The 15,331-nt window shown below is 37.3% G+C and overlaps 1 protein-coding gene and 1 long non-coding RNA gene across 11 annotated transcripts in view; one reads left to right on the top strand and one right to left on the bottom strand.

Annotated features, from left to right (window-relative positions):
* Positions 1-15,331, top strand: part of TLCD4 (TLC domain containing 4) — a 178,809-nt gene that overhangs the window by 98,248 nt on the left and 65,230 nt on the right. The window lies entirely within an intron of this gene.
* The window catches only part of LOC129035455 (uncharacterized), a 76,667-nt gene that overhangs the window by 16,461 nt on the left and 44,875 nt on the right, over positions 1-15,331 (bottom strand). Inside the window, exon 4 of one of the 2 annotated variants that reach the window (XR_008502196.2) lies at positions 824-849. The exons of the other annotated variant lie outside the window; for it this stretch is intronic. This is a non-coding gene — a long non-coding RNA (uncharacterized LOC129035455). Of the gene's footprint in view, positions 1-823; positions 850-15,331 lie in introns of those variants that run through there. 2 annotated transcript variants of the gene reach the window in all.

The following is a 15,331-nucleotide window of genomic DNA, read 5'->3' as shown; positions in this document are numbered from 1 at the left end:
TGCTTTAATGTTCACTGTCTGGCTCTTTATGGAAATAGTTTTCCAGCCCTTGTCACAGACCATCTCCTGTCTCCTATCATCTCTCTTCTATATTATTATCTTTCACAATAAAGAAATATATGGCTTTGTAGGAGCATACGACATAGCTTAAGAAGAAAAAAATATGCAGCTTCCTTGGTTAAAACTTCTCAGTGGCTCTGGCTGCTTATAGGATAAAATATGAGCTCTCAGTGTGACACAGAAAGCTCTGCAAGAAGAGCTGTCTTATCTCCTTCTGACACATGGCCCCTCAAACTCTCATCTCACACCAGCTTGTCCATCTACTGGCAATGCCTCCTGTCCTCTTGTTATTTAGAACTCAACCCAGGGATAATTTCCATCACTAAAACCCATCTCTTTCCAGGCTGAGTTGGGTGCCTCTTACATATCCTTTCATAATAGCAACATATGTGTATATTACTATACTTAATGTATTTTATTGCAAAGTTCTGTCTTTTTTATGTTTCCTATTTGTCTTTACATCTCATTAGATCAAGGGCCAAATTTTGTTAAACTTTGCATGGTCCAGTGTCCACACATTATCTGGCATGTAGTAGCCATTTGATTGCTTTTTGAATGATTGACTCCCAAGAGGTGATAAGTTAAGCTTTAGCTAATTCTATCTCTTGAATATGATTCTGATTATGAGATTTTGAAGCAGGATAAAGCTACCTTTGACACTAATAGGCACCTCCATTTGTTTTTGTTTGAAACTCTTTTAGAAAAATTATAAAATTAGAGATAGTCTAATTTTATAATTTTATAATAAAAAATTATACTGTACCTTTATCTAAAAGCTTTGAATCCTTCCTGTTAAGAAAATGAGAACTGGTGTTAGAATATGAATAAGAAATGGTATCATTGGGCAGTAAGGAGATTGTAACAAATTGAGCACAGCTTCTGTCAGAGTTTCCATAGTTTAGTTGTTTTCTTTTTTAATTTGAAGTATTTTTATTTTCTCTCCATTTTAGAGCTTTGTATATAAGAAGGCACATGGCATACATGTGCTGGGGTATAGAGTGAAAAAATACTGAAGTAGTTTAGACACCTGGGCTTCAGTGAAATTTCTGCTGCTGAGTTATGCCCACACGCAGGTTTCTTTTATATAAAGTAATTTAATGGTGCTAACTTCTTTCTTGCCTAAATGCTCTTAATTGTTTTTGAGGACATATTTTATGAATTGATATTGAAATTGAATACCTTGTAAAAGCTTTGCACCTGTGTTTCTTAATATGTTCATTCAATATTTATTAAATACCTCTTCAGTACCTAAATGTCCCATTCTGTGACTTCAAGGAGCTTTAGATATAGTGTCTGGCTTCATGTCTGTGTTTGAGAAAATAGTACCTAAAAATATAAAATACAATTTTTTCTTTTTTCTACTAAAAATACAAAAATTAGCTGGGCGTGGTGGCGCATGCCTGTAGTCCCAACTACTCGGGACGCTGAGGCAGTAGAATTACTTGGACCCGGTTGGTGGAGGTTGCAGTGAGCCGAGATCATGCTACTGTACTCCATCCTGGGTGATAGAGTGAGACTTTGTCTCAGAAAAAAACAAAAAATTATTACCTCATTGAATATTAACAGTAATATTCCATGTTAACACAATATTTGTGTGTGTATGAAAAATAACTGCATTGCCAAAACAAACAAACAAAAAAAACAGTACGAACAGTGTCATTGTTTTACATTTTTGCAAATCTCTTTAATATCTGGAATGATAGAATTCAGCTGGATTCTCAGATTGGCTTCTGTTTTCAGTCTGTTGTGATATGTAGTGTTTGAAGCATATGAAAAATATCTGGCCTCTCAGAGTTAATTACGCAATAGAAAAAAAGTATTTTAGTGGCCTTTTCAAATACTAATAATTGTGGATATTCCTTAATACGTCATCAAAATATACCAAGAGGTAGTTTCTTAAAGGGTAAGTAAATGTGAAATCTGAAACCATATCAATGAACTTTTCATACTCTGCTATATTAAAATTCATTGGCCTTTCTTGGGCTTTAAAGTTTTTTTAAATTTGTTTATTTATTTATTTATTTATTTATTTATGTATGTATGTATTTATTTGAGATGGAGTCTCGCATTGTCACCTGGGCTGGAGTGCAGTGGTGCGATCTTGGCTCACTGCAACCTCCGCCTCCCAGGTTCAAGCAATTCTCCTGCCTCAGCCTCCCTGAATAGCTGGGATTACAGGCACCTGCCACCACGCCCGGCTAATTTTTTGTATGTTTAGTAGAGACGGGGTTTCACTATGTTGGCCAGGCTGGTCTTGAACTCCTGACCTTGTGATCCACCCGCCTCGGCATCCCAAAGTGCTGGGATTACAGGCGTGAGCCACCGCACCTGGCAGGCCTTCAATCTTTTACATATGCATAATTTTGATTCATCATGTCTTGGTCATTGGGAAAATACTGGCTCATTGAGTTATGTAGGTCTTCTAAATGTTGAACATTTATTAGATGACATTTAAAATATCACTGCAGATCTCATTAGAAAAGTCTTTAAGTATTGAGAGGCTGTCAAGCTCACAGTTGCAGATACAAATTTTCCAATATTCTGATTTTCATTTGAAAGTTCAAATTTTGTTGTTGGCATCAAAACTGTCAGTTGCTTTTCTTTATGTGACAAGCCCACTTTTTTTTTATTTTTGAGAGAGTGCCTGCCAGATGGCTCAAGCAATCGTAGTTTATTGTGTTTTTTTTTCAAGTAAAAATGGCATTCTGTGGAAGAACCTGGTAGTTTAGCTTACAATTTAAACCATCACTTGAGGGTTTTTCCTCAAGAAAACCATTTTACTTTGTAGCAGAAATGCCTTATGTGTACTTCCCATTTTATCATACAGAATATTAAAAAGACACATACTCAGAAGTCATTTAATAAAAATAATAAATAATTCTTACTGCTTCATTAAGGGCATTTCTAACTGAAACTTCTTTTTTCTGGTTTTGTTTTTAACTGCAAACAAGTGTGTGGTGGGAAAGGATACAGTGGCTACTAATACCATTTCTTTATTTGTGCTAAGATGCCAACAGTTTTATTTACTAGCACTTTACACTATCAGTATAGAAGTCAGCACAATGAAAAAGGCAAATAATGTTTTAATACTATTATTAAAATAATTGTATCTTGAAGACCTCCCATAAACCACATTTTAAGACCTATCATTGATTGATATTTGTCATGTAAGGCTTCACGGAGAACGTGGCATACACTTTTGAAATGTTTTAGGACTTTTTTTTTAAAGAAGTGGATAGAGAGGGAAGGGCCGTCATTCAAGAAGAAAAGAATCAGCATAGGATTTTGAAAAGTGAAATAAACATGCTATGGGAAAGAGAAAGTGTAGGATCAAAGAGTATGTCTTAGGAGTAGGGTGGATAGATGTAGAGGATGTTGAGTGTCTGGGAGAGCTGATTGAACTTGACCCAGTAGACAGTGAGATTATAGTGGAGAAAGACTTTCTGGAAAGAGCACTGAGTGGTTATAACTTTTGATATTTGTAGGATAGACTGTAACACTGGAGACAAAAGTTTGGGTTAGGTTACCCAGTTCTTAGTTGTGTGAATGGACAGTATAATTTTATTAGTTCAGAAAGTAAATAGGAGTCCATATTAAGCTGTGGGACTAGAGAGATGACAAAATAGAGATTTTGAAGAAATGAAATGAAATTGGCAATGAATGGATAAAAAATTAGAGAATATGGACAAGTTTAAGACAAATCCTATATTGGACCGAGAGAAATGTGCCCATCAAAAGTGACAGGGAATTAGGAAGACTCGGAGGGAAGGTGACAAATTTAGTGCAGAGATATTGGATAAGAGGACAAACAGAGCATCTGAGTGGAAATTTAGTGAGAGCTCGAGAGAGGAATGTTGGGATGATCAGAATAAGGTGATATTTTAACCTGTGAGAAAAGATATATTTAGAAGATTAGAGTTAAATGTTTAAGACTGGAAAATCAGCCAGGCGTGGTGGCTCACGCCTGTAATCCCAGCACTTTGGGAGGCCAAGGCGAGTGGATCACAAGGTCAGGAGGAGATCGAGACCATCCTGGCCAACATAGTGAAACCCCGTCTCTACTAAAAGTACAAAAAAAAATTAGCTGGGTGTGGTGGTGCATAGTCCCAGCTACTCAGGAGGCTGAGGCAGGAGAATCGCTTGAACCCTGGAGGCGGAGATTGCAGTGAGCCGAGATGGCACCACTGCACTCCAGCCTGGCGACAGAGCAAGACTCCGTCTCAAAAAACAACAACATAAAAAACAAAAACAAAAAAACAAAAAAACAAGATTGGAGAATCAGAGAAAGAAGAGTAGATATAATGAGGGAATAATTTAGGAGTAGTAGCTGAACCAAAATAATATGGAGCTGGAGGGAAACTTGTCTAAAATTCAGTTCTTAAATTCCTAACCTTCCAGGGTTAATATTTATTAAATACAAATGTTTACATGCCTGAAGAAATTACATTTGCAACTAAGATGTAAGTAGAGTCAGCTTACAGCCCAGTCCCTTCACAGAGTTCCAGAAACAGTACAGCATCCAAATCCTTATTGGAGTTTTTCCAGGGATGTCAACAAAGATCCAGTTTGTTACTCACAACAGCACTTCTTAAAATTCTCTTCATTCCTCTTGGACTCACAATATCTTGACCCCACAGCTTTCCTAAGGCTCTCTCAAACTTCTGACTCTCAACTCCTCTAAAACTCAACAAACCAGTGCCATTAAGGATCAATTATTTGTCCCTGTCCTCTTTTCTCACTTTTTTTTTCTGTGCCTGCAAATAGCCCTCCATCCTTTTTCCAAATGTGAATTAGAGCAAATAATTCCTAGTTTTTACACTTTTTCTAGTTTTTACACAATTTTTAGTGAGTACGATACCTCTACGCAATTAACTCCCAGTAAACTTAATGGGAAGGTTCAAGTTCCTTTGGAAGGGTAGGAGGAGGAATAATTGCTAAATGACCAAAATTAGGATTTTCTCTCTGGAGTCAAGGGAGGATTGTATTAATAAATACATACAATTTGCTGTCTTTTATGCTTGTCTTAGTAATAACAGTAAATGGTGGGTAAAAGAAAGTGTTCTTCTTCTTCTTTCCTTCCTTCCCACATGCATGTTTTCCTCCCTTCCCCTCTTTCCTCTCAGATTCAGTACATACCTTCACAAACTGTTCGCCTTTATTTGCTAGAATGAAAGAATGTTCTAATTAGGTAAGAAGAGGTGGATTCCAACAAAGTAAGTGATCTTTCTGCTATGGAAGAGGGAGGTAAGGAGGACAGTTATGTAAATATTATTTCACCTTGAATTAATATTTGGGTTCTTTCCTTTGAAAGAAACTGGTTTAAAGACCAGGCACTGGTTAGATGGAAAAATTGGCAGAAGCTAACACTATGGTTATGAGGAAGCTATGGGTGACCAATTTCTTTTTTTTCTTTTTTTTTTTTAATTATACTTTAAGTTTTAGGGTACATGTGCACATATTTAACTGACCAATTTCTTTTGTAGAGTTGCAGTCATATCGTCTTGGGTTTGGGAGTGTAGTAAGAATGTCTGTGAATATGTCTGACTCTCCTTTCAAAAAATTGGCAGAGAAGAGAACCAGTGGAGGGGAGGTTTTTGGATTAGCAGGAATTGAGCATGTTGGTAAAAGAAGAATCAATTTATAGAAGGGGAACTTGATAGAACAAGGGAAGGCAGGGTAGTTTATTGAATAAATCCTAGAAGGTGAGGATTCTTCTCTGAGTTGAAAGGTAAAGGTGCCTGAGAAGAAGTTTTGAGATCTTGGGGTCAGAGTGGAAGGAATTCATGGTTGATGGACTCTAATGCAGTTGACTCCCGAGCAACATGGGTTTGAACTGTATGAGTCCACTGACACATTGATTTTTTTCTTTTTTTTTTTTTTTTTTTTAACGAGCTCTAGAATTTATTTATTATTTTTGTTTGGATCCAGGAGACATTCAACCTCCTTTGCTTTTTGATTTCTTTATAAAAACAACACCAGGCAGACATATATCTTACAATGAGCTCATAGCACTATCTTCTTGTGTAAAAAACAGCATGCTCATGTTGCTTGTTTTTCTCAATCATTGTCACAATAAGTGGCATCTACTTTTCTGTTATATCACATATAGTCATCAGTATTTCATTTACAAAGGAAAATACTTCATTAATTCTTATGTTACCATTGTTCAACCAGGATATGCCCTCAATATGATGCACAGATGGTTTCAGATGTCTGGATAATAAATTATCTCAGGTATTTTCTCTGAGAATTGTAGCAATGCTGGAGTCCCTAGCCATAAGGGTTTATTGCTGTTGCTGTTTCTGATTACCTTGTTTTTTGATTCTGATAAGCTGCATGCAGCTTTCACTTGCTTTCCCCATCACATCTCATTCAGTAGCCTATTGTATTAGACCCTCATAATCCCATTCTGGCCTGCCTCTCTTTCTTTTCTTCCTTTCTCCCTCCCTCCCTCCCTCCCTCCTTCGCTCCCTTCTTCCCTTCCTTCCTTCCTTCTTCCTTCCGTCTCTCTTTTATCTTTCTCTCTCTTTCTTCTCTTTCTCTCTCTTTGGTTCTCTCTCTTTCTTTCTTTCTCTCTCTGTCTTTCTTCTTTTGTTTTTCTTTCTTCTCTCTTCCTTCCTCTCTTCCTTCCTCATCTCCCTCTTTCTTCTCTTTCTCCTTCCTTCCTTTTTTCCCTCCCGCTCTTTCTTTCTTGTCATTCTCTCTCTGTTCTCTCTCTCTCTCTCTCTGCCTCTCTCTCTCTCTCTCCTCTGTTCAACCATTCTCCTCTGCTAAGCAACTGTAAGCAAACTTCCTAAAGCAAAACTAGAATTTTCTTCTGAGACATCAATTTGTCCTTTGCAAAAACTTTCTTCTCTGCCATACACAGAGTGATTTCTTGCAATGGATACAGTCCTCTGCAGCTTGACAAGGTCTTTCCTCAAGAGCCTTCACTTTCATGAAGTTCTTCCATTCTGCTTGAAAATCTTCTTGACTTTTGCCTTCTTGATATATAGAAGACAAATTTCTGACTTGGTAATCAAAAGTTCTTAAGGCAAATATGGTGGTAAAATTCTTTCTGTGGTAGACAATTCTATGTATTCATCTAATCCTTTGTCTGAGTACCACCTACCAACAATAGGGTAGGATTCAGCTATTTTTGTATGACGTGATCCCACCCTTAGTTGACCACTGATGATTGGACCAGGCACCAACACAAGATGGAGTAATCTGTTTAGAAGTTAGGTCTGGGCAGTGCGACTCAAGAAACTGATCATTAAGTACAGAGAGATTCAAGAGAACTAAATTAGTAGTATATTTCTGAGTTCCAGCATTAATTTCTATGTTAAGTAACATAGTGTTTTATCTTTCTTAAACATCAATGTTCTTGTCTATAAAATGAGGCTGAACTAGATGTTGCCAAAGGTCTCTTGCTTGAGTTTATATGAATCCATTTTTTGTTGTATTTTTTTGTTTTAGGTTATCTTTTCCAGAAATTATTTATTGAACCAATCTAGACACTCCTTCTCTCTGCTGCCATGGTACCTTGTACAAAGCTCTAGTATTGTAATTTTCTGTTTACAAGTGGAATGCCACCATTAACCTATGAGTTTACTGAGACTGAGGACTTTGGAGGTAGCACACAAAGGAATAGTATTTTTAAGTAAACAATTAATCACTTAATGGTTACATACACAGAAATATTGGGCTCTTAAACATAATTTATATCAAAATTACAGATAATTCTGCTTTGACCAGAGTTCTCTCTCTTCTCTGAAATATCTGCAACGTACAAGACTACAAGAACTTTACCAAAAGCAGATGTTGTAAAGTAAGATGAAGCCATCATTTGGACATGTGGAATGTCCAAAATTCTCTGTCACTTTTTGGCAGCTGGGACCATATATCTGCTTTGAGGTCTCGATTCAGAGACATGGACTCTTGTCAGCAGGAATGTATTATAAATAGTTTATTTAAATCTCAAGATCACAGAGAATATTCAAACTTGTATTTAGAGTTTAACATGGATAACTACCAGTTCTGTTATTCTATTTTTAACTCTGATAAGATTGGCAAATAGTGTGTATTAGATCATATTAAGCTTTATTTAATATTATGAAAACTATTTTATATGTTTCATGTGGATATCATATATTTTTAGATGGTAAACTATGTTAAATTTTGGTACATTATTATTAGTGTTTTCAAGTCATATTTGAAGCCATACTTTCAAATTCTAGCTGTGGCCAAAATAAACTAATAAAAGGCACAATATGATTTTACTAATTAAAAAATTTTTGCTTAAGTAGTTAAAACCGTGACTAAATGGTTGACATGAATATAACTGTTTAAGCAAGATACCGTCAATTAATTCTTTACAATTACACTTGAAAAAATACCAGAATTCTGTAGAATATTTCCAGTTTTGCCTAGATACACACCAAAATTAATTTTTCACCATATAAATATTCTATTACAACCACTTCTAGAAAGCAAATAGAGTAATACTTCTAAGGATGCAGAAAATCCTGAAAATTACCATTAAATTCCTGCTTAAGTGATAAGTGGAAAATCCATCCAGTTAGATGAAGTTTCATCCCTCCTGGAGATATCCTATAATTGCACAATAGAGATATGGATGTTGAGAGGTTTGACAAATGATAAAACCTGGGAACAGACCCACGGACACACCTCAGTGAAAAAAAGGATTATCAAGACATTTTATGAGCTACGGGAAGACTTGAAGACATTTCAAAGTATTAGAGAGAGACAAGTTATTGAGAAAGTAATCATTAATTTTCCCCCTTTTACCTTTTCTGTGTAACCCTGTTTTCTTCTACTTCCCTGTCTTTCTTTTTTCCCTGTTTTCCCTTTCTACTTCTTAAACCATGCCCATTTTCATCACAGGAATGCTCGAGTTTAGAGGACTAAGGTGATCTTCTAAGCTCTGGGATTCCAAATTCCTCAAAATTAAAGTCCTTTTTTATACGACAATAAGTGGTGTCTATGCTGAACATTTGAAACAACTATCACATGTGATTCATTTGTCCTTCAGCTAAAATTCGTCTTATATGTGTCTAAAACAATGTATCCTAAAATGGAATGTTGCAAAGAAGACAATCCGTTTCCTGAATTGTTTCAGTCTTCAAATGTCTGCTTCAACTAAAGATGTTCAATGACATTGATTAGAAACATACAGAAGACTTTAGATAACATTATAAATCTAGATAAATATAAATAAGTGGCACAAAATACTTTTGATTTCTAACATAAATGTTTTGATTTATTGCATTTCATCATAGAATTTTGACTTAAACCTTAGAATCTGTGGGATCTTTGCAAAAGTACTTCATTTCTGAGCTACAAACTTGAAATCTAATGTTCCTTACTACCAAAAGAATCAATGTAGATGGGCTTCTCCAAATATATCTCTCTTGTCATTTCTATTCTACATTAGTACTCTTCATTGGGCTTCACCATTATGAAGATAAATTTCGAACTCTTTGTGTGACCTACCATGCCTTCTCTATTGTAGGACCTGGGAGCTTTTCTTTTTTATTTATTTATTTATTTATTTATTTATTTTATTTTATTTTTTATTTTTTATTATTATTACTATTATTATTATTATACTTTAGGCTCTATGGTACATGTGCGCAACGTGCAGGTAAGTTACATATGTATACATGTGCCATGCTGGTGCGCTGCACCCACCAACTCGTCATCTAGCATTAGGTATATCTCCCAATGCTATCCCTCCCCCCTCCCCCCACCCCACAACAGTCCCTGAAGTCTGATGTTCCCCTTCCTGTGTCCATGTGTTTTCATTGTTCAGTTCCCACCTATGAGTGAGAATATGCGGTGTTTGGTTTTTTGTTCTTGCCATAGTTTACTGAGAATGATGATTTCCAATTTCATCCATGTCCCTACAAAGGACACGAACTCATCATTTTTTATGGCTGCATAGTATTCCATGGTGTATATGTGCCACATTTTCTTAATCCACTCTATCATTGTTGGACATTTGGGTTGGTTCCAAGTCTTTGCTATTGTGAATAATGCGGCAATAAACATACGTGTGCATGTGTCTTTATAGCAGCATGATTTATCGTCCTTTGGGTATATACCCAGTAATGGGATGGCTGGGTCAAATGGAATTTCTAGTTCTAGATCCCTGAGGAATCGTCACACTGACTTCCACAAGGGTTGAACTAGTTTACAGTCCCACCAACAGTGTAAAAGTGTTCCTATTTCTCCACATCCTGATTTTTTTCAATAAAATTTGCAGTAAGTGTGCCTGCCTTTCCTTCCAACTTCGTCACCTCTTCCACCTCTGCCACCCTTGTGACAGCAAGTCCAACTCTTCCTCTTACTCAAGGCTAGTTAACGTGAAGGCGACAAGAATGAAGACCTTTACAAAATCCACTTTCACTTAATAGTACATATATTTTCTTTTCTTTATGATTTTCTTTTCTCTAGAAAATAACATTTTTCTCTCGCTTACTTTATTGTAAGAATATAGTATATAATGCAAATAACATTATATAGTAATGTTTCTGTAACTATAGAAGATAGTTATAGAAGGTAAGGCTTCTGGTCAACAATCAGGTGTTTGGGCAAGTCAAAATTCAAGCAATTTTCAACTGTGTGGGGAGTCAGCACCCCTAACCCTGGCGTTGCTCAAGAATTAACTATATCTCAGTAAGAAACCAGATGCTCTGATGGGACTGAGAGACAAAAGTGAATGAGGAAGGGAATTGACTTGAATGGCAGGACAGGTTTGGAAGCAATTATATGGGAACTATGGAGTTAAATGAAAGGACCGTCGAGCCAGTTTGAGAATTCTGCTGAAGTTCAAATCTTTTAAAATTATATTTGTGCCATTTATCTTAATAAAGATTGGTGGGTAATGATATTTATTGAATTTACAGTATGGGGGAGTTGTTACTCTGTGTCATGGCAGCTTCATAGCACAAAGGAGGTACTATCATTTATCCCCATTTATAGAGATAGAACAAACATAGAGGTCAATAGCAGAGAGAGCTAAGACCACACAGTTGCTCCATGGCAGAACCAGGCTTTCAACCCAGGCGGCCTGACTGCAGAGCACCCTACCTACTCTTCACGTCATTCTGTATTGCCTAAGGAAAGCTGGCTTGATGAAACACTGGAGATCAGCAGAGTGGGTGAGATAGATGAAGTGGCGAGAGAACGGAGGGTGCTGATGTGTGTTCTGAAGTTAACTTGGAGTTTGGATTAAGTAGGAAAGGAAGTGAAAGCATAGAGGCTGATAGAGAGGGATTTGAGGATTTGAAGGTCAAAGAAGTAGTTTAGGTGAGATTGGGTAAAGAGAAATATGGAAGGCTTATGATTAGAGAGAATGGGTTCACTGAGGTATAATATTTCTTGAGTAATTCCAGGGCTGCCATGTAGTCAAAGAAATGAATGGCTGAAGGAGAAGGGAAGTCTCTGGAGAAGAGAAGGCTTGAGGATCAGAGACCTGGATTAGAATGTGGATGTCATTGCTTTAGTGATGTTTTTCCTATTTGCAGTATTATTTCATTAATTTAGCCATTGCTATCTAAATAGTCTTTCTTAATTGTCTTAGATAATTTAGCCCTTTTATCCTACATAAACTTATAAAATGTAATACATCTCTCATCCTATATAAATTATTTGATATTTTAATCACTCAATAAAATGTTTTCGAGCTTTTTAACTATTAATTTTTAGTTTCTTATGTTGAACAATTTTAGCTTAATCATGACTAATTCAGTTAAGTTGAATATTAAGATACACAGATATGTTTTACTGCCTTTGCAATTTGATCTCTAAAATGATGTAAAATTAGGCAAGGCAGTTTTTTTAAGGAAGAAAAAGTGGAATAGAGCGAACGTTCACTGACTTTTTAAAAACCTTTTTATCTTTAGAATAGTTTTACATTTACAGAAAAATCAGAAGGCTGATACAGAGGGTCCCCGTGTACCCCACACCCAGCTTCCCCTATTGTTAGCGTCATAGATCAGTGGGTGCAGTTGTTACAATTAGCGAGCCAGTGTTAATATGTTATTGTTAACTAAAGTCCATACTTTGTGTGGATTTCTTTCGTTTTTGCCCAGTGCCCCTTTTCTGTCCCAGGATCCCTTCCAGAATGCCACACTACATTTAGTTTCATGTCTGCTTAGGCTACTATTGGCTGTGATCGTCTCTCAGATGTCCCCTGTCTCTGGTGACCTTGACAGTTTTGAGGAGTACTGATCAGGTGTTTTGTAGACTGTCCCTCAATTTGGGTTTGTCTGATGTTTTTCTCATGATTACACTGGGGCTATGGGGTTTGGGGAGGAAGACCACCGGGGGACAGTACCATTCTCATCACACATATTAGGACTGCACGCTGTGAATATGACTTAATCATTGTTGATGTTAAGCTTGTTCACCTGAGGTACTGTTTGTCCGGTTTCTCCATTTTAAAGTTATTCCTCACACCTGCCTTCCCCCTGCCCCTTCTACACTGTACACTTTGGAAAGAAGTCACTGTGTGTATTAGTTTGTTGGGGCTGCCATAAAAAATGCCACAGTCTGGGTGGCTTAAATAACAGAAATGTGTTTTTGCACAGTGCTGGAAGCTGGAAGTCCAAGATCAAGGTGCCCACAGGGTTGGTTTCTGGTGAGGCGCCTCTCCTATTCTTGCAGAAGGCAGCTTCTCTCTGTGTCCTCACATGGCCTCTTCTCTGTGTGTGCTTGGAGGAAGAGAGGGAGAACTTTGGTCTCTCCCTTCTTTTAAGGGCACTGGTCCTAGTGGATTGGGGCCTGACCCTTGTTACTTTATTTAACCTTAATTGCCTTCTTAAAGGACCTATCTTGAAATATAGTCACTTTGGGGCTTTAGGGCTTCAACATAAGAATTTAGCCGGGCGCAGTGGCTCACGCCTGTAATCCCAGCACTTTGGGAGGCTGAGGCGGGTGGATCACAAGGTCAGGAGATCAAGACCATCCTGGCTAACACGGTGAAACCCCGTCTCTACTAAAAAATACAAAAAATTAGCCGGGTGTGGTGGAGGGCGCCTGTAGTCCCAGCTACTGGGGAGGCTGAGGCAGGAGAATGGCGTGATCCCGGGAGGCGGAGCTTGCAGTGAGCCGAGATCGCGCCACTGCACTCCATCCTGGGCGACAGAGCGAGACTCTGTCTCAGGAAAAAAAAAAAGAAAAAGAATTTAGTGGGAAACAGTTCAATACATTACACTATACACAGCCCACACTTAAGGAGTAGGGGTTTATGCTTTACCTTATTGAAGGTATGATTTCTACATAAATTATTTGCAGTTATTCGGAACAGATTTGTTTCTTCTCCCCTATTCATTCATTCATTCATTTATATCAATATTGATTTCTGGATGTTTATTTTATACTTTAGGTTATAATCCAATACAACATTATTTATTTTGTTGCTCAATTTGTGAGTTTTGGACCTGGAGAGCTCATTTGGTTGGTTTCTGTGTTCCTTTGACATAAAGAAACATCATTTTGTTTTTTGAACACTTTCTTGCTCTCTGGCCCTAAATGATACTCTAACAGGTTCATATTGTATATTGTGTATTCTCTGTTCCCAGCCCTCAAATCGGGTATTTCTCAAGGAACCCTAGTTTCTTTCATTGGAGAGTGGTATTAGAAGCCAACATGTGGATGCCATGTATGCTCATTGTTACTGAGGCATCATTGTTTCTATGGGCTCCCAGCTGACAGAACCTGGAAATATGCTGACCTGTGTGTATACACCTATCTATAATTATTTCTGTATGTATGCATTTATAACTATATCAAGCTAAAATAGTTCACTGTTTCCAAATCTAATCCAGTATCTCATGGAAAAAATCTAGCCTCTTCTTGCTTGTCTGAAACCTTTCACTCCAACAATGAGAAACCTGGTTCCCACTATTTTTCATCAAACAAATCTATTTATTTGTTCAGTCCTGATATACATGTATAATGGTTTCAGAATTGTTAATCATTTTTGCCGTGAACTAGAGTACATTGCCTGTATACAGTTTCTTTTGTCTTTGTCTTACAGTCTCCATCTTTGAAGTTACTTAGGTCAGCACCTCTTTCTACCTTACTCCTTTCAGGGATGTTACATCATGCATTTGTAACAGTTAAGATTCTTTTGTCACTGTTTGCATTGCATCCTGGCATCCCCCAACCTCCTAATTGATTGTTTAAAATTTTGCATACATCAGGTTCACTTTTTTGTGCACTTCTGTGGGTTTTGATAAGTGCATAATGTCATGTATCCACCACTATAGTATTATGCAGAACAGTTTCACCACCCTAAAATATCCCTTGTTTTGCCTACTCAATCCCCTTCCACTCTTTCCAAAACTCTGGTAACCACTGCTCTGTTTTCTGTCTTGATACTTTTGCTTTTTCTAGAATGTCTATAAATGGAATCATACAGTGTATAGGATTTTCAGACTGATTTCATTTACTTAGCACTTTAGATTCATTCTTGCTGTTACATTGATTGATAGTTTATTTTTATTGCTAAGTAGTATTTCACTGTATGGATGTACTACAATGTTTGTCCCTCTTGATGGCTTGTAGTTGTTGGCAGTTATGAATAAAGCTGGTGTAAACATGTATGCAGCTTTTGTGTGGACATACATTTTTTTAATCAGTTGGAAAAATACCTAGGAATGTGATTGCTGGTTTGTGTGCTATGAATATGTTTAGTTTTATGCCTGCTAAAGTGGTTGTACCATTTTGCATTCCTAGCAGCAATGAATGTGTGTTCCTCTTGTTCTACACCCTTGCCAGCAATTGTTATTGTCCATTTTTTGGGATTTTAGATATTTTAATAGGTGTGTATAGTATCTTGTTGCTAAAATTTGCACTTTCTTTTTTTTTTCTTTTTTTTGAGACGGGAGTCTCACTCTTGTTGCCTAGGCTGGAGTGCAATGGCACGATTTCGGCTCACTGCAACCTCTGCCTCCCAGGTTCAAGAGATTCTCCTGCCTCAGCCTCCCAAGTAGCTGGGATTACAAGAATGCTCCACCACACCCAGCTAATTTTGTATTTTTAGTAGATATGGGGTTTCGCCATTTTGGCCACATTGGTTTCTTTTCTTTTCTTTTCTTTTTTGAGATGGAGTCTCGCTCTGTCGCCCAGGCTGGAGTGCGGTGGTGTGATCTCGGCTCATTGCAACCTCCGCCTCCTGGGTTCAAGCAGTTCTCTGCCTCAGCCTCTGAGTAGCTGGGATTATAGGTGCCCGCCACCATGCCTGGCTAATTTTTGTATT

This window comes from Pongo pygmaeus, chromosome 1 (assembly GCF_028885625.2).
Source record: "Pongo pygmaeus isolate AG05252 chromosome 1, NHGRI_mPonPyg2-v2.0_pri, whole genome shotgun sequence".
In the NCBI taxonomy this organism is placed as follows: Eukaryota; Metazoa; Chordata; class Mammalia; order Primates; family Hominidae; genus Pongo; species Pongo pygmaeus.
Note: the sequence above shows the minus strand (reverse complement) of the source record. Positions and strands in the feature narration are given on the sequence as shown.